Raw genomic sequence first — 18786 nt, forward strand, 5'->3', positions numbered from 1 at the left:
GGAAGATATAGTGGTGGAATCAGGACATGCCAACTGAGGGGGTATGAGGTTTATACAGTTATGTGCTATTCCTCATTCTGGTCCTGCTCCCAGCCTCAGTGACCCTGGGAACTTTAACAACTGGCTGATGATGCTGTTGCTGAATGCCAGGTCAGTATCCCACAAGACGACTATCATCCAGGATTTAATCTTGGATGAAGGGGCCCACCTGGCCTGTATCACAGAGATCTGGCTGGGTGTGGAGGGAGATGTTGACCTTTCCTAGTTGTGCTTGGCTTGGGTCTTGGTCCAGCACCATTCTTGCCTTGACGTTGAAGGGAGCGGGGGGTGAGTGTGGTGATTGTCTATCAGCATACTATCTCACTGGCCAGGGCCCCAGTTCAATGAAGTGCTAGATTTGAGTGTTTGTTTCTGGTGTTGGGTGGCTGGGATAGGTTGGGTGGTCTGCTTGTGTACCACCACCTCGCTGCATTGGCAGATGCTCTACTTGACCTGGCCAAGGTGGTCTCAGATGTGGTGTTGAGGACCCCAAGGCTTTTAGTTTTGGGGGACTTTAATGTTCGTGCCAAGGCGGTCCTGTCTGTCCAGCTCAAAACTTAATGGCCACCATGATGATCTTGGGACTATCACCCCAAAAATTGCCTCCATTCACGTGGCAGGTCATATGCTCAATCTGGTCTTTTGGACAAGGGGTGATAGAGATCTTGGGATAAGGGATGTGGTTACACTCTCTTTGTCATGGACTGATCACTACCTGGTCAAGTTTAGACTGTTTGCTGACCTCTCCCTCCACAGAGGCAGGGGACCAATAAAGATGGCTGATTGATCAGGAGGGTTTCCTGAGGTCCCTGAGGGACTGTTAATCTATTATGGCTTGTGGACCTGTTGATGCCCTGGTTGATATATGGAACATCAAGGTAGCCTGGGTGGTTGACATGATAGCTCCTAAGCATCCACTTTGGACTGGTTGAGCCCAGTTTGCTCCCTGGTTTTCTGGGGAGTTGCAGGTAACGAAATGGTTGGTACAATAGATAGAGCGTCACTGGAGGAGAACTCAAGCCGAGTCTGATTGATTGCGGGTTAGAACCAAATTACAAGCCTACTTTGTAGCAGTACTGATGGCGAAGGAAAGTTACTTCTCCGCCTTCGTCACATCTCCTCCAAAGTTTCCTCTAAGGTGCACAACTATTTTCTGAGCCCCACACAAAAGTTCAAAGCTCCCCAGGCAGATAGGGAACCCAGCTGCCTGGTGGGGCAGTGGGAGTAGTGGGGTGCCTGTAAACAGCAGTTAAACGGAGCTGCTGCATGCTGAACTAAAGAACTCCCAGAGCAGAAAAGCAGCTGAGATAAACAGCTGAGACAGGAGGGTTAATCAGCTGGGGGGAGGGAGGAAGTTATTTATTAATTGGCTTGGGGTAAAGTCAGAGGGGAGGGGAGATTGGAGAGTACTGTTTGCTGGACAGACGGATGGACGGACGGACGGACGGATGCGCACACACATGTACCCAGCAGTCTCTTCAACCCTTTTGGGCTGGGAATGGGGAGGTAAGGGGCTTGAATACATTGGGAAGGTGGGGGAAGCAGGGGTGAGGTGGATGCTGGTATCTGTGCAGTGAGATGGAGCCAGGGGACAGTTTTGTTGGGGTTGTCCTGATTCACTTGGTGCAGTCCTCTTAGGCTGGGTGTGTAGTGGGGGGGAGGAGGAAAAGGGAGCAGACTACATGCTGTGTGTGTGTGTGTGTGCGTGTGTGTGCGCGCACGTGCGCATGCTAGGAAAACATTTGCATGATTGCATTTCAAACAAAGCTTACATAGGTGTTAATGGCTTACGATAAGAAAGAAAAAGATTCTTTTAAAAGAATTTTTTTGGAGCGTTGCAGATATCTAAGGCTACGTCTAGACTGCAAGCTTCTTTCAAAAGAGGCTTTTTCGAAAGATAATTTCGATAAAAGATACTTTTGAAAAAGCCTCTTTCGAAAAAGAGCGTCTAGACTACAACCAGTACTTTTGAGAAAGCAAGCTGCTTTTTCGAAAGAGAGCACCCAGGCAGTCTGGATGCTCTCTTTCAAAAAAGCACAGTTTGCATTACATAGCACCTTTTTTCGAAAGAGCACTTTCAAAAAAAAGTGTTATTCCTCATGAAACGAGGTTTTCCGCAGTCGAAAAAACTGCCGCGTTCTTTCAATTTACTGTCGACAGAATGCTGCCGCAGTCTAGACGCAGGGGAAGTTTCTTTGAAAAAAAGGCCACTTTTTTCGAAAAAACCCTGTAGTCTAGACACACCCTAAATCTCTGAACTTAATGATTTTTTTAAAATCCTGGGTTACTAAATAATGCATGGTAAATTGTATTACATTCAAACCAGATCTTTGCTATGTGGTAGAACTCAGGTGCTTATGAGTCTGAATTAGCAAGTACTAGGTGTCATGCTAATTTTGTAGGATGCAACCTTATTTGCATCATCAGAGCAAGATTCTTTTCCAGCTACGCCAAAACCACCATTATTCAATGCTATGCATTTACCGAACAAGCAACAGAGGAGGAGGAGGACTTATTCTATAGCAACCTGCAAGAGCAGATAGACAAGACACCTTGCCACGACGTTTTGATCATAATGGGGGATCTGAATGCAAAAGTCGGGTCGGATAATGAAGGCTACGAATCCTGCATGGACCCAGAGGGTGTCGGCAAAATAAACGATAATGGACAGTGTTTTGTAGATTTGTGCCCGGAGAATGGTCTGGTGATAGGAGGCACTGTCTTTCAACATAAGACAATACATAAGTTGACCTGGATATCTCCAGATAGAAGGACTTGTAACCAAATTGATCACATTGCTATCAACCAGAAGTGGAGAAGATCCATGAGAAATGTCCGAGCGCTGAGAGGAGCCGATGCCAACAGCGATCATCATCTTCTTCTTTGCAAGTTGCAGCTCAAGCTGAAATGGCTGAAAAGGACAGACAGAAAGACTGGTGGCCAGCTCTTTGACTCCAGTAGACTAAAACATTCAACAGTGAAGTTCCAGTTCACTCTAGAGCTGTCCAACAGATTCAGCCTGCTGGAAGATCTGATAGCAGATGGTACTAATATCGGGTATGTCTACACTACCCCGCTAGTTCGAACTTGCGGGGTAATGTAGGCATACCGCACTTGCAAATGAAGCCCGGGATTTGAATTTCCCGGGCTTCATTTGCATAAGCGGGGAGCCGCCATTTTTAAAACCCCGCTGGTTCGAACCCCGTGCAGTGCGGCTACACGGGGCTCGAACTAGGTAGTTTGGACTAGGATTCCTATTCCGAACTACCGGTACACGTTCCACGAGGTGTACTGGTAGTTCGGAATAGGAATCTTAGTCCGAACTACCTAGTTCGAGCCCCGTGTAGCCGCGCTGCACGGGGTTCGAACCAGCGGGGTTTTAAAAATGGCGGCTCCCCGCTTATGCAAATGAAGCCCGGGAAATTCAAATCCCGGGCTTCATTTGCAAGTGTGGTATGCCTACATTACCCTCCTAGTTCGAACTAGGAGGGTAGTGTAGACATACCCATCCACTCTGAGGAGATTCAGAAGGTATACCTGGAAACCAGCAAGATTGTATTGGGGTACAAGAAGAAACAGAGAAGGGAGTGGATTTCAGATGCTACATGGTAGCTCATTGAGAACAGGAAGGCGGTTAAACAGCACACACTTGCAGACAGTGACGAAGATAAAATAACAGCTGTACAGGTCTACAGGGACCTAAACATTGCCGTGAAGAGAAGTGTACGAAGAGATAAGAGAGCGTATGTGGACAATATTGCCATGGAGGCCCAGTCAGCAGTAGACAGAGGAGATACTAGGACAGTGTACAAGATCACCAAGACTCTTATAGGAGACTTTACCAACAAGTCTGCTGTAGTAAGAGACAAGAATGGGAAAATGCTGGTGACAGCAAAAGAACAGCTCAGCAGGTGGATGGAACACTTCAGGGAGACTCGCAACAGACCAGACCCAGAGGAAGAGGCTGATATTAGAAGTATGAACCTCCAAGTAGACATGGAATGTGGGGACATCAGTGAGCTGGAGATAGCAGACGCTATCAAACAGACGAAGGGCAACAGCGCCCAAGGAAGACCAGATCACTGCTGAAATGCTTAAGGCAGACCCCAAGGCAAGCGCACAAGCTCTGAGGGGTCTCTTCAACAGGGTCTGGGAAGAAGAGAGGGTACCGGAGGCCTGGAAGAAGGGCATCATTGTGAAGTTACCCAAAAAGGCAATCTGTCCATCTGCTGGAATTGGAGAGGCATTAATCTGCTGTCTGTGCCGGGAAAGATTTTCTGTAGAGTCCTGCTACAGAGAATGTGAAAGGGCATTGAGAAAATCCTCAGGGAAGAACAGGCTGGCTTCAGAAGTGGAAGGTCGTGCACGGACCAGGTCTTTGTCCTATGCACCATAGTGGAGCAGTCAATAGAGTGGAACTCCTCACTCTACATTAATTTAATCAATTTTGAGAAGGCGTTTGATAGCATCCACCACCCCTCACTCAGGAGGATTCTACAAGCATACAGGTTCCCTGAGAAGGTCATTAACATCCTGAAGGACCTGTACACTGAGAATCAATGCTGTGTGCAACATGAAGGACAGCAGAGTGACTGGTTTCATGTGAAGATGGGTCAGACAGGGCTGTGTAATCTCACCTGTTATCTTCCTTGTGGTCATCGACTGGGTGATGTGCAGAGCCACTGAGGGCAGATCAAGGGGAGTGCTATGGGGACCAACTGCTCGGCTTGAGGACTGCGACTTCGCAGATGACCTGGCGCTTCTCGCGCATGATCAGTAGGACATCCAAGAAAAGACCGACATTGTTGACCAGACAGCCAGAAGCATTGGGCTCAGAATTCACCCTGGCAAGTCCAAAGTGATGAAATTAATGGGTAGCAGGTTTAAAACTAATAAAAGAAAGTTCTTCTTCACACAGCGTGTAGTCAACCTGTGGAACTCCTTGCCAGAGGAGGCTGTGAAGGCTAGGACTATAACAGAGTTTAAAGAGAAGCTAGATAATTTCATGGAGGTTAGGTCCATAAAAGGCTATTAGCCAGGGGATAAAATGGTGTCCTTGGCCTCTGTTTGTCAGAGGCTGGAGAGGGATGGCAGGAGACAAATCGCTTGATCATTGTCTTCGGTCCACCCTCTCTGGGGCATCTGGTGCTGGCCACTGTTGGTAGACAGGATACTGGGCTAGCTGGACCTTTGGTCTGACCCAGTACGGCCGTTCTTATGTTCTTATGTAAACTGAGGACAACTAACAGCGGTAAAACCACCGTAATGGGTGAAGAGTTAGAGGAAGTAAATGACTTCAGGTATCTCAGCAGTTACATCTCGGCGGACAGCAACATCGACAAAGAGATCTTCACTAGAATTGCCCTGGCAGCGCAAGCCTTCCAAAAGTTTAACCACATTTGGAAGTCGTCACTGTTGCAGACCAGGACTAAACTGAAGATCTATAGGTCGAATTTGTGCTCAGTCCCGCTGTATGCCGTAGAGACTTGGAGGACTAACAAGAAGATTGAGAGCAGACTCAGAGGATTTGAAGGATGGTGCCTTTGTCGTATCCTCAGAGTCCGCTGGGAACAGCATGTTACCAACAAGGAGATAAGCCAACGCACTGGCATCAACAATGTTGTGGACGAGATCAAGCAGAGACGCTGGAGATGGCTGGGGCATGTCCTTTGGATGAGTGAAACAAGACTCCCTCATATGGCACTCAGATGGATTTCACCTGGAAAGCATAAAAGCGCCATTTTTAAAAATGGCCAGCTGTGGATCGGGGGAGGAGGAGGAAGGAGAAGTGCCGAGCGGGATGTGGGGTAGCAGAGCCTGGCTAGAGGTGGGACAGCGGCTGGGCCAGGCCTGCGAATGCTGCCTGGGCACAGCAAGCAGCTGGGCCTCTGTCTCTGCCTTCCTGAGGCCTGTCCCGCCTCTGCCTGGGGTGCCCCCCCTCCAGCGCCACACTCTGGGCAGCGGGGTGGTGCGCCCCATGTGCTTTGGGCAGACACAGGGCCCTGGGCATGGCTCCCATTGCGTGGGCTGAGGAGGTGGACCCAGGCGGCAGCTGGCGCATGCTCCAGCCATGGCTGGGCCGGGGGAGATGCTGAGGAAGAGGAGGGGGTGGAGGGAGCCTCCGAGCCCCTGCAAGCGCCCAGCCATGAGGAGGGGGAGCAGGTCAGGAGAAGAAAGGGGCAAGCACCAAGGGACAGGGTGGAGGAGAGAGACAAATGCGGGGGGGGGGCAAGTGGAGACAATGTGCAAAAGGGCAGGAAGGGAGGTGTCAGTGGGAGGGGGGACAGGGTGATGCTGGGAGAGGAGAGGGTAAGGGCATTGGGGGCTGGAGGGGGAGGTGCTGGAAGAAGGCTTGAAAGTAGGGGTGGGCATGAGGAAGGCGGGGATGGAGCAAGGCATATGTGAGGGCATGGGGGCAGAGGGTAGTGAAGGGGTGGGCATCAGGGAAAAAGAGGGAAAAGGGGGCAGGGGCAGTGAGGGAAGGGGGAGGCACCAGGAGGGTGCAGGGGTAAGGGAATTCTGGGGGTGAAGCAGAAGGGCAGACACCTGCAAGGGAAGGGACCAGCACCAGAGGAGAGAGGCAGGGCAGGTGTGGGAGGCGTAAGAGGGGTAGCTCCTGGATCCACAGCTCCATAGGTGTTAGGAGGGGTAGCTGCCATGATCAGAGTGGGGCTACTGGAGGAGTGGTCACAGGGGGGAGAGAAGGGCTGGTGGAGGGGGGCAGGTCGCAGGACGACTGAGGACAGTGAGAAGGGCAGGAGTCAGGACAGCAGAGGAGGGTGAGGGGTTGGGGGGCAGCAGGCACCAGGGGAGCTGATGGAGCAAAGGGAGGAGAACATGGCAGCAGAGGGAAAGGGTAGAGGTTTATAAGATATTTATTAATAACTTGGGTGCCACAGCCGAACAAGCCACATGAACTCAGTACTGGTGCACAACACAAAATTCATTCTGCTTATGGGAGGAAACTCCTAGAAGGAACACTTCCCCAGCCTCTCCGCCCCCGAGTTAATGTCACACACATTGGGTTAATGCAATTGCAGGATAGTTGCATGAGGAGGGTTTGGTGGGGGCTAAACTAATCCCTATTGGTAGGAGGATGGTGGGAAGAGTCCTGGGGGGGGGGGCGGGTCACATGACACCTTTTACTTTCGGTCATGTGTCCATCTTGACCCGAGAGTGTTGCCTCCAGAGGCGTGGCTAATGGGGGCTGGGGCATGGTTAACAGGGGATCAGGGGTGTAACTAATGGGAGGTTAAAGAGTAAATTTTAAAAAAATTCTTTGGGTGCACACCCTACTGAAATGTGCTGTGCACGCCTATGACAAGAAGCAGTGGAGCATGTAACAGCAGGGCTCCGTCCTAGAGAGAACCGAATGAGCTGCCTGCAGCATGGTCTGAGGGAAGGGATTGGCTGCTGGGGTCTCTGGGAAGGGGAAAAGGTAGGGAGTGGAAGAGCAAGTCAGGCATAGGGGCACCAGTTTAATAATCCAGCCTAGGGTACCATAAACCCCAAGGACAGCCCTGGGAGTATCAGTATGTAGTTGTGAACTTCCTGGATGGTAGACACGCTCACGCTGTGTGAGCATGTCTCCCAGCCAGGCAGTATGCAACTACACGAAGGGCGGGGGGCGGGATGGAATCCCTGCGGCCGGACTCGCTCGTGCTTCACTGGGACCGTGTGTGGGACGGGCAGCGCCCCGGGATCTGTGTGCGCCCGGATCAGTCCCGTTCCCCGCTGGCCAATTCTCTTCCCTCTGCTCCTCCCCGATCTCCCCTGGCTAGTCCTGCTGCCCCCAGCCAGCCCTGCTTCCTGCTGGCTGGTTCTCCCCCACTCCTCCTCCCGATCTCCCCCGGCCAACTCTGCTTACGGGTCTCGCTCCCCCCCCCAACCCGCTTCTCTCCCGGCCAGTCTGAGATCTAGTGTGTCCGGTATTTTTTTGAAGACACCTGGTATCCCTACCCCTGCCCCTGGACTGTCTGCTTACCTGATTCTGCAGGGAAGCTGCCCTCTGGCTGGACCAAAAAAACAAGATGTCTGCTGGCAAAAAGCCTAAAGACCTGAAAGCAAGGGGAAGCAATGCCTTCCCTGGGTCTTAGTGCTCAATCACTCCCTCTTTCTATCCCTATTCTGACTCTGCACACACTTAAAGGGGCCATGCTGTTTTATTGTATTTATTTATTTATGCTTAACTCTTGGGGTCCTTTTTTTCTGCTCCACAACTTTGGTCTCCCCTCTTTTTTTTCCCCTGTCGTTTTTTTTGGGGGGGGGCAGGGGAGGTGTTTGGTATGTTTGGTTAAACCATCTGGCAACCCTACATGTAAGCAGGGTATGGAATGTGTTGAGTGCACTACTGAGTAGTTTTTCTTTGGATTGGCTTGAGTTTTTGTAGACTGAGGATGTGGACAAGGTGCTTGGAGGAGTGCCAATGACCATGTGCTCGCTTGACCCTCTGTCCCTCATGGCTTACTAATCAAGCCAAGCAGGGATGAAGGGCTGGGTCCAGAGGATTGTTAATGCTTCTTTTAGATCTGGGATGGTCCCTGCTGCCTTGAAAGAGGTGGAGGTAAAGCTATCCCTTAAGAAGCCTTTCCTAGACCCATGTGACTTGAATTGCCCAGTTGCTAATATTCCCTTCCTGGTATTCAAGAGAGTGGTGGCATTGCAACTCCAGGCTTTCTTGGAAGAAATGGATTATCTGGATCCATTTCAGTCTGGCTTCAGGACTGGTTTTAGAACAGAAACCACCTTGGTTGCCCTAGTAAACAACCTATGCTGAGAGAGAGATGGGGGAGTGCATCCCTGTTGACTCTTTTGGATCTCTTGGTGGCTTTTTATACCATCAACCGTGGTATCCTTCTGTAGTGCCTGGTGGAGTTGGGTATCAGAAGCACGGTACTACGGTGGTTCTGGTCCTTCCTGTCAGGACACTTTCAGAAGGTGGGGCTAGGGAGCTGCTGCTTGACCGTGTTGCGATTGTGCTACAGGATCCTTCAAGATTCCATCTTGTCTCCTATGCTGTTTAACATCTACATGAAACTGCGGGGAGAGGCTGTAAGGTGATCTGGAGGCTAGTGCCATCAATATGCAGATGACACCCAAGTCTATCTCTCTGTGACATCGGATCCAGGGGTGGCAGTGACTAATCTGAGCCAGTGTCTGGAGGTGGTGATGGACTGGATGAGGTAGAATAGGCTGAGGCTGAATCCAGGTAAGATGGATCAGGAACCATCTAACTAGGAATGTGTGTGTGTTTCCTAGTCTGGACCGGGTCACACTCTCCCTGAAAGAACAGGTACGCAGCTTGGGAGTCCTGCCCAAGAACCGTCTCCTCCCATATGAACCTGCCTGAGGAATAAGATCAGTTGGGGAGGGTCTGCTCTGTGTTCCTCCACTTATGGAGATAAGGCTGACATCTACATGGAGCAGAGCCTTCTCAGCTGTTACTCTTAGACTATGGAATTCCCTCCCCTGGGGCAGTCGCCTGGCGTCAATGCTGGCATTGTCAGTGCCAGGCTAAAGACACCCTTTTTACCCGTGTGTGTGTGACTCCTCTTGTGTCTTAGTAGGTTTTATGCTACTCTCTTGGGGTCTTTTATTCTACTTCTTTATATATTCTGTTTTAAAATTTTGGAAGCCACCTTGAATATTTTAAATAGAGAGGCGGGATAGAAATATTTAAAAAAAAAATAATAATAAACTTTGGCTGAGATGGCACAAATCATTTTTTTTCCCTGCATATATATATATGACCTTAAATACTGGACTCTCCAGCACCGCCTCCTGGGTGTTCCTTGGCACCTAACCTTTTTTTTCTGAGGAACGCTGCAAGGGATTAGGATCTTATCTCTTACAATACAATGCCAAAGCAATAGAATTGGTCCTTAAAATCTGTACCCTGCAAGAGCAAAGTGGCCTGTTAGATATGAGAATCTGGCCCTAATTTTTTTGCTCTCTAACCTGTGTTCTAGTTTCCTGTCTTGGCAAAGAGAGACTGGCTTCAGAAGAAGGTGTAGCTAACCATTTGACAACCTTCCCTTTTGCACCATTCTGTAATGTTCAGGACCAAGGCAAACAATAGTAACAACTTGCAATGAAAAATTGCTACGATCAATGGGATATAAACATGGAGTTCAATGTTCTTTTCCTCCATCTATTTTTTTAAATATAACAATTGGGTATTCAAACCAGATGAAGAAATCCTACAGTTTCCAAACTGTATGATGTGGTTGCGTGCTAAAATACATTCCTCACAATCCCATGTTATCTGTGCATCTGTTTATTTCAGACATTTGTTACCTCCATCACCATAAATTCTAAAGATATATGTGGGATTGCTAACAGAATAGGCACAATGTAATCTCTTAGTTTATTGTGAAAATGTCCAGCAAAGAGAGGGGTGGAAGAATCCTGACACTCACACTAGCAAGTGTTGTCCCCACGAAACCAGCAGTTCCAAATATATGGAAATGTGTGGCTGCTGACACAGAAGTGCTTCCACAGACACTCACACTATTGTTTAAAACCATTTATGAGCAACTATAGTTCTTTTTCATGATTAACACCTTTGTGTTACATAAATTATAAAATTGGGAATTGATACTGAAATCTAGCATGTAAAGTCTCAATCCCTAATTAATACTGATTCATTAAAGTTGTTTGAGCTAATGTAACTTGCAAAGCGTAAAGCAATTATAGAGAAATGGATGCTTTGGTGGTAGAGTACAAGTCTGATGGAGCTGAGGTGTATATAATGAAATCAATCATTTTGCAAAATGCTCCCTTATCTCTTGTAGGCTGCTGGAATTGAATACAACTGGGAGCGGCTGCAGCAGCGTGCATGTTTGTATTATACTAGCAATAATTACATTCCTGCATCCTTGCCAGTAAATACGTCTCACCATTCACACATGCTAAAATGGGTTGTTTAGAGGTGTGATGTCTGTCATGTTGGCAAACACCAACCTACGTAGCTCAACACATGAATCTTTACATATTGTGCCAAAGAGCCAGCCTCCACTATAACTGCTTTCTCAACCTCCCATCCTCAGTGGACTGGGCCCAGAGGGGCATATGGACTATAAATGCTGACCAGTGCAGTACAAAACTACAATGTCTGACAAATAATTGCATTGTGATACAGGTGCACTCCTAATTCAATGTTTATCACAGATTAGGTATAAAAGCTCTTTTAAAGCATTCTTGTCACTTGATAGAACCCAGAAGGCAAACTGTTCTTTTTTTCCTCTCAATCCCCTTTTCATCCCTAGGGCTCAGCTGATCCAATTGGCTCAGCTATTCTGACAGACAGACAGTCAAAAACATTGATGAGTGCCTGTAATAGCTTTGTCTGAAAGCCCTTATTTAATGCATGGGATGGGGGCAGTGAACGGCAAACCTTGTCAGCTAGTCAAAAACTGGAATTTCCATTAAAAAAAAGACAACTTTTTTTGGGGAGAGGATAATCATTCAAAATCAAAACAAATTTCATTTCCCACCAAATCTTCTAAGAACATTTGCTCAAGATCAATCAAAATGTTAATTTTGATAAAACTGAAGTGGTCTGTTTTGATTCTCCCCCTTTAAAATATTTAATTTGTATTAATATTTTAAAATAGGGCATAATACTTTATATTATTCTAACTGAAAAATAACTTGGTGACTGGTCTTCTACTTGGTTGAATTATAACTGATTTGGCAACTGGTACTTAGTTTGTTCAGTTTGTATTCTAACTTGCTATTTGTAATGGATGTTTTGTTTGGTAATTTGTAAATGACCCAATAATATAAAATATATTTGAAAATATTTTGAAAAAAATGACCTTGCCAGAGTGCTTAGTTTTGATTCATTTTAAAATGAAATGTTATTGAAATTGATGTGCAAACTTCATTTGCTACATACACTAACACTCTCTCTGTGACAAATGCAAGGAAGTGAAAATTTAAGTCTCCTAGCAGGATATACACCCTATAAGTCCATTTCTTACCATTATCTCAGTGCCTGTGCACCACCACCTTTCCGCACACAAGCATCCAAACTTTCCCAAACAACATAATGATATATACTACACCAAATATCTGCAACAACTAGGAATGGGAAAAATGTGGTGAGTTTAGGTGGAGGTGTATAGTGATGGTAACGGTAAGGTCTGGGCTTGTGAATGGAGGAATACAAGTTTGTATGGTTTTCATTGCCTTGCTTTTGTGGGTTTGTGTCAGGTATGCTGTGTGTGCAGCAACTCAAATTGCTCCTGTCATAATCAGGAGTGCTGACCAGCACCCAGAGACCAAGGGGTTAACTACTGTACCTAGCCAAGGTGTCAGGCAGTCAGCCAATAACAATGCAGGTAGGAATTTCAAACTAGAAGAGAGGATTCTTTCCTCTCTCTTCTTTGTTTGAGATCAAAGCAGTTCTCTCAGGTATTGAGGGAGACGCTTCTCTCTCTAAGAACAGACTTCGTAAAATGTGTAAGTAAGGAAAAATTTAGATAGTCTATCAGGATTTATTGTTTTCCTTGTTTGGGGGTTTGGAACCCATGTCTCAGCTTGTTTTTTTTTCTCTTTTGTAACTAAGCCTTACAGCCTAGGGGTTTCCCCTGAGTATCTATATCAAATGGTGGCTCTTTTCATCTAGCCCAGTGGTCCCCAACCTTTCAAGGTTGTCGGGCGCCAGGGGGCGTGGCCGTTCGCCCGCCGAGCGCCAGGGGGCGGGGACACTTGCGCCCCGGGGGCGGCCCCCCCCCATAGCCGCATGCCCGGGGGCGGCGCTCCCCCCGCCATGCGCCGCGCACCCGGGGCCGGCGCTCCCCTCGCCATGCGCTGCGCGCCCAGGGCCAGCACTCCCCCTGCCAAGCGCCCAGTGCCAGGCCAGCCCCTGGCGGGTGCATGGAAATGCCCCTGCGGGCGCCATGGCACCCGCAGGCACCGTGTTGGGGACCACGGATCTAGCCAAATTATTATGTTTGCAACTGTAGTTTTGTTTTGATAAATGAAAGATTGTTTCTTTTTTCTAATTAACTGGTATTGGTTGAGTCTTGTGTCCTGGAAGGTCTATCTGCATGCCTCTGACTGAGGTGTCAGCTACCAGAGACTGCAGCTTGTTTTTCTCTTTTCTTTTTCAAAATGTTTTTTTTTTGGGGGGGGGGGGGGAGAGCTTGGGGTATCCCTGGGGTTGGTTTCAAGTGTCCACCCCGTTTATTTTATTTTTGGGTTCAAAGCACTTGATGGTGGCAGCAGGTCCTGAAAATCTTGGTATTAGGATTTTGGGCGGGGAGGGGGGGAGTTGTTGTTCCAGGCCCTGTAGAGGCAAGATTTTGGAGTGCTCTTGCGGGCCCCCAACTTCTACATTCATCGTGCCAGAGTGGCGAACAGCCTTGACAGCTCCATAATACATTTTTTTTGGTGCATTAATTCTTTGTTTGCTTAAAACTCTGCTTATGTGAGCACTCCTGACAATGCTAATTTTGCTATATCTACAAAAACACACATCACACAGACACACTGCAGACACCAATTCAATTTTTATTTTGGCAAACATATATAGGAAAACCTTGAGGTATTGACCCAGTTCTAATCAACATTTTAAAATATGAGCCCATAACATATCACTGTATCATTTAAGGATGTAACATAAATTGCTTAAGGCTGGATTATGCATGACACTGTGTACTCTAATGCAGGCAAAGATGAAGGGTGGCAGAGAGAATATGAGGCCGTGGTTGGCTCACTGCCTACTGACTGCCCTATAGGAGCCAATCAGCTTCAGGAAGGGTACTTAAATGCATCTCAAAGGTAAGTAATGGCACTTCAGCATGGCTTGGATCTCTAGGAGGCAGGGTGCCTCTGTACAACCTCTTCCAATGTGTTTTGCACTAAATGAGCCTGTCCTTGAAACTGAACTGGATCCAGTCAGCTCTGGAACTTCATGCTGCGAGAAACTCAGTCATATCCGGCATGGCCTCCTGAGTCACCAAGAACAAGCAGAGATCAGGAATGGAAACTCCTCACCCTGCCAAAAATCTGGGCTTCGATGGGGACTCAAATGGCAATCAGGCCTCTATATGTAACTCTGAACCTTGTCATTGCTAGAAGGCAAAAGTTAATAAAGTGTATATAGGGCTCTGTCTATACTGGCAACAAAAGTGCTGTTGACTTGAAAAAGTCGCCAAAAGTGAAAAATGTTCAAACCTGTTTTTCTGCCTCCCATTGTCGACATTTCATGGACACTTTGCTAGCACACTGTTGACAGATAAGAGCAACGCAATGTGCATAATCATCTCACAGTGCAGTGCTGAGGAAAGGCAGAGCTGATCCCTGCATTTCTTGGGATTCCTTCTGTGAGCTGTTTGTACTAAGGAATATCAAAGCAGCATAGCAGTCTCTCCAGCCCTCTCCCGGAGACTGCAGCAGCAGTCTGCCTTGCTGTTGTGTTTCTAGCAGGGCGGATCCAAAGAATTCAAATGAATTGTGTATTGTTCCCTATATAGCTGTCAAATACTTCTTCGAGCTTTGAAAGGGGAGGGATGCATACCTGCAGGGCAACGGAAATCACAAAACACTGAGCACAGCCAATAGGGTAGGCATTATGGGATACTGGTGGCAGTCAATACTCTTGACAAGACCAACAAGAGAGTCCACACTGGGCTCTTTGTCAACAATAAAGTGAGGGGAAAAAGACAGAAGTCTTTCATAGGGGTGGAAGTTTTCTGTTGTCAAAACTGGGTGTTTTTCCCTACAAAAGTTGCATTGTAGTGCTTATGCTCTCACTGTTGTGTCACCAAAAGGCAGCTTTTGGTGACAAAACATGCCAATGGAGACAAGGCCTGATATTCCTACTAATTGACTGCCATATCTTTTTTTCTCATGAGGGGATTCTTTTACCCACACTAAATTATGCAGTAGTGAAAGTCATACTTATGGATTCTGGCAGACCAGGTGCCAGCTCATGCCAAAGCCTCAGCCGCATTAAACATTTACAAATGCATAGCTGGAAGCCAGGCCAATTCACTTGTATATTAGTATAGATCAAAGTGATTGTTAAGAGTGTACCTGGTGTGTACAATTCATGAAAACTAATGGAATGTTAAAGACATTGTTTTAACTTATCTGTATTCTGTTGTAAGGTTACAGCAAACCTCTACATTGCAAATACCCCAGTAACTAAATAATCCATCAAAGGTGGAAAAAGCCTCGTGTAATGCAAATGAAGAACTTGAACAGGAAAATGCTAATTCTTGTGCATTTGAAGCCAAGTGGCCATAGTGTGTGCAGATCAGAGACCAAAGAATCTAACTCTGCCCCCCCGCCTCTCTCCACCAGTTAAAGAAAGATCCTATAAAAGTGGTGATCTTGTCTGCTTGTGCTCAATGAGAAAAAACTGGGAAAGATCCTGCATCTCTGGACTATTTGTATTTTAAAGGGCAGAATAAGTGAGTAAGTCAGAGATCCTCAGGGTTACTCTGAATGATTTTTGGGAAACAGACAGTTTACTACCTCTATGCTACCATTTGAAAATATAGACTATGACTCACCTGTACATATATTTTACCAGTTTTAACCTTTCAGTAATGGCCATTCATCTTTCTTAGCTAATGAACCTTTGGTAAGTTTACTGGAGAATTAGCTACCAGTGTAGTCTTTGTGAGACCTAGGAAGCAAATCAAACTGAGTGAGTGGCTGGTCTCTTTGGGACTAGGAGTAACCTGGAATATTTGTGATTTTTGTGTAAGTGAACATTTATCACATGGTCCTGCGTGCTTGTGTAAAATGGATTGGTGTGTCTAAAAGGATTGCCTGTGACCATTATAAGATTATTCAAGTACTTTGGAAATTCACATTTGGTACTGGGTTGGTGAAAGCTAATTATAGAACTTACCACCATTTTGTGATGCCCGCCCTGCTTTTGACAGTCTGCCTTAAGGCTGGCACTCATGTCATGAGTCACTCTGGGCAGCATGACAATACTAAAAATCCCCAAGACTTGAAGCTAGAGACTTTACAAATTCTCACCTCCCACCACCATATCTAGCCATCCTTTTTTCAGGCAGAGACAAAAGATGTCAACAAAAGAGGTGTCCAATACCATGTGTCAGCTGCCAGTCTTGTATATCCTTCTGGAGGAAAAGTTTCTGTTGCTCCAGTCATAAGAATCTTTGGTATTAACAATATACATGGAATTTGGACTATTTTATTTACCATTTGACACAACACAAAGATTAATTACTTAGTGTTTACAAAGTAATCTAAAAGTAAAGGGCAGATTTCAGTTTTGTGAAAACGTTTTTTCCAATGTTCTCTCAAACAATTTTAGAGACATTGGAGGGGCAGCTTTTTCACTCTGAAAATTTACTGGGCTATTTAAGGGTTAGGTATTCCTTTTTCAAAATGTCTGGGAAACAAGTTTGTTCCATTACACTATAAGCAGGTTTGTCAACTCCTCTCTTGTGGGGCTATTAAAAAAGCCACTAGCGTGGAGGTTCTCAAACTGTGATCCATGGACCACCACGTTACACAAGCTCCATTGAGGCAGTCTGTGAATAGTTCCCTTTAAGGTTCCAACATAGGAAGGTTTTCTGTCTGAACGTGCACTGGTCTCTGACAAAGACACACAAAAAGACATTGAAGAGGATATTGTTGCTCTTAAGCAACAGTTTGAAGATTACTTTCCAACAGAAGCTGAACCAAACAGCTGGATATGCAATCTTTTCAGAATTGAAATCAGTGAGCTGCCCACTGGTTTGTCCAATATGGCACAAGAATGCTTGTTGGAGCTTTCTTGTGTTGAAACATTATGGTCAGAATTTAAATACATTCCCTAATTGAATTTTGGATTCAAAGAGTTGGAGAGTACACAGAATGTCCATTTCCTACTTCAGTAGACTTCCGATAATCCGGAACCTATGGGACTTAGGTGGTGCCGGATTATCAAATATGCCGGACTATCAGGAGGTACTATAAAATGGTTATATATATACTGTATACATTATATACTGTATATAAAGTGTTCCTAGCCCTTTTTATTGTACATACTGTATACAGTATCTTGTAATGTTTTAGGTTTTTTAAGCCTTTTTTACCCTTTTTGCTCAGTTCAGCTGCTGCTGCTGTTACCTTGTGACTCATTTTTTGCCGAAGTTCACTCACTAGGCTCTTGCCATTTTGATGCCGGACTATCAGGGATGTCGGACTACAGTATTGGAGTTTTACTGTATGTACTTATGAGACAGGATTTTCATCACTTACCATAAATTAGAGTATATAACCTGTGGATTATACATGTTTTTACAAACCCCGCCCCCGGTGGGGTATACATGTCTGCGGGGTATACACGTTTATTTCTACTCACAGGGTTGCTTGCCTGTACTGTGCTCTCCATTCCCCTACCCGGAGGAGGGTGAGCTGCGGCTGCACGGGGGTCTGGGGGTGAGTGCGGCTCCCCTCCCGCAGGCCGGCCAGCGCGCCTGCACTGTGCTCTCCATTCCCCCAGCCAGAGGAGGGTGAGTTGCAACTGCGTTGGGCCTGGGGGCGAGTGTGGCTCCCCTCCCGTGCTCTCCATCCCCCCCGTGAATTAGCCTATAGAACCTGCGGGTTATACTCATCCGTGGGTTATCTAAGACTTTTTCTATACAATCAGGAAAAGCTGTGGGTTATACAAGAGTGCGGGTTATACTCGTGTGCGGGTTATATATGCTAATTCACAGTACTGCCCTCAAGTCTAAATTCAGAAGTGGGAAGAATGCTGACCATGACCTAAGGCTAAAGCTAATAAATACAATTCCTGATGTCCTTCAACTTTATTCACAGAAACACACAGTCATCACATTAGAAAGGTCAGACTGCTGTTGTTAATGAGAGTTGTGTGCTTTTATTTGTAATTATAATTAAGAGGTTTTTTAAATAGTTCCTTTATCCAAGGCACTTCACAATAGTTAGCTAATCATACAAACAATATGTGGAAAGATCATTAAGTGGTCATCGGGATATCTTTCTAGCTAAGTGTATGTTGCACTGTGCTCCTCATTTCACTATCAGAGCACTGCATGGATCTCAAAGCACTTTATAACTTACATGAGGGCTGGGCAAGATGTGGCCTGGGGGCTGGATCTGGCCACTTTCTATTTAGATCCTGCTGCCCGTGCCACCGTGGTGGCTCAGGCAGCAGGATCCTATTTAAATGGCTCCCAGTCGCAGCACTACCTGGCTGGAGCCATGAGCAAGTTAAATAGCAGCAATTTAAAGGGCTTGCAACTCATGGCTCTGCTGCTACCATGATGCCTGGCAGCTGCCTGGATTGCTGCAGCTATTTAAAGGGCTCCTGAGTGTGATGCTACCTGGGCTGGGGCCAGAGCTGCAAGCCCTTTAAATAGCCATAACCCTGAGTGGCTGCCAGGCAATGCAGTAGTGGTGGGGATAGAAGCTGTGAGTCCTTTGCTGTGTTTTTAATTCAAAGCCTCTGGTCCCAGAGAACTCTGGGGGGAGGCTAGTCCCCAGCCCTACCCTTTCCATGTCAGGCTCCCCCTCTTCCAGGGGTTGGAGTTGGCCTGTGACCATGTACCAAAATTCATTAAGTGGCCTCCCTGCAAAAATTATTGCCCACCCCTGTTCTACAGTGTATAATGGGTTATGCCTCTCAACATCCTCTTTTACCAATGAATCTGAGGCATAGATAGTGAGGACTGCTGACAGACACATAGGAAATGTGTGATGCATCAGAATTAAATTGAGGTCATTTGCCCATCAGATGTGAACAGA

General features: G+C 46.6%; 1 long non-coding RNA gene across 2 annotated transcripts in view; it reads left to right on the forward strand.

Moving 5' to 3' along the window:
* Positions 1 to 18786, forward strand: part of LOC142827224 (uncharacterized) — a 55789-nt gene that overhangs the window by 1404 nt on the left and 35599 nt on the right. Inside the window, exons 1-3 of one of the 2 annotated variants that reach the window (XR_012901809.1) lie at positions 8963 to 9247; positions 10833 to 10878; positions 13716 to 13827. This is a non-coding gene — a long non-coding RNA (uncharacterized LOC142827224). Of the gene's footprint in view, positions 1 to 8962; positions 9248 to 10832; positions 10879 to 13715; positions 13828 to 18786 lie in introns of those variants that run through there. The other variant, XR_012901810.1, reaches the window with a different exon arrangement.

This window comes from Pelodiscus sinensis, chromosome 2, assembly GCF_049634645.1.
Source record: "Pelodiscus sinensis isolate JC-2024 chromosome 2, ASM4963464v1, whole genome shotgun sequence".
NCBI classification, from domain to species: Eukaryota; Metazoa; Chordata; order Testudines; family Trionychidae; genus Pelodiscus; species Pelodiscus sinensis.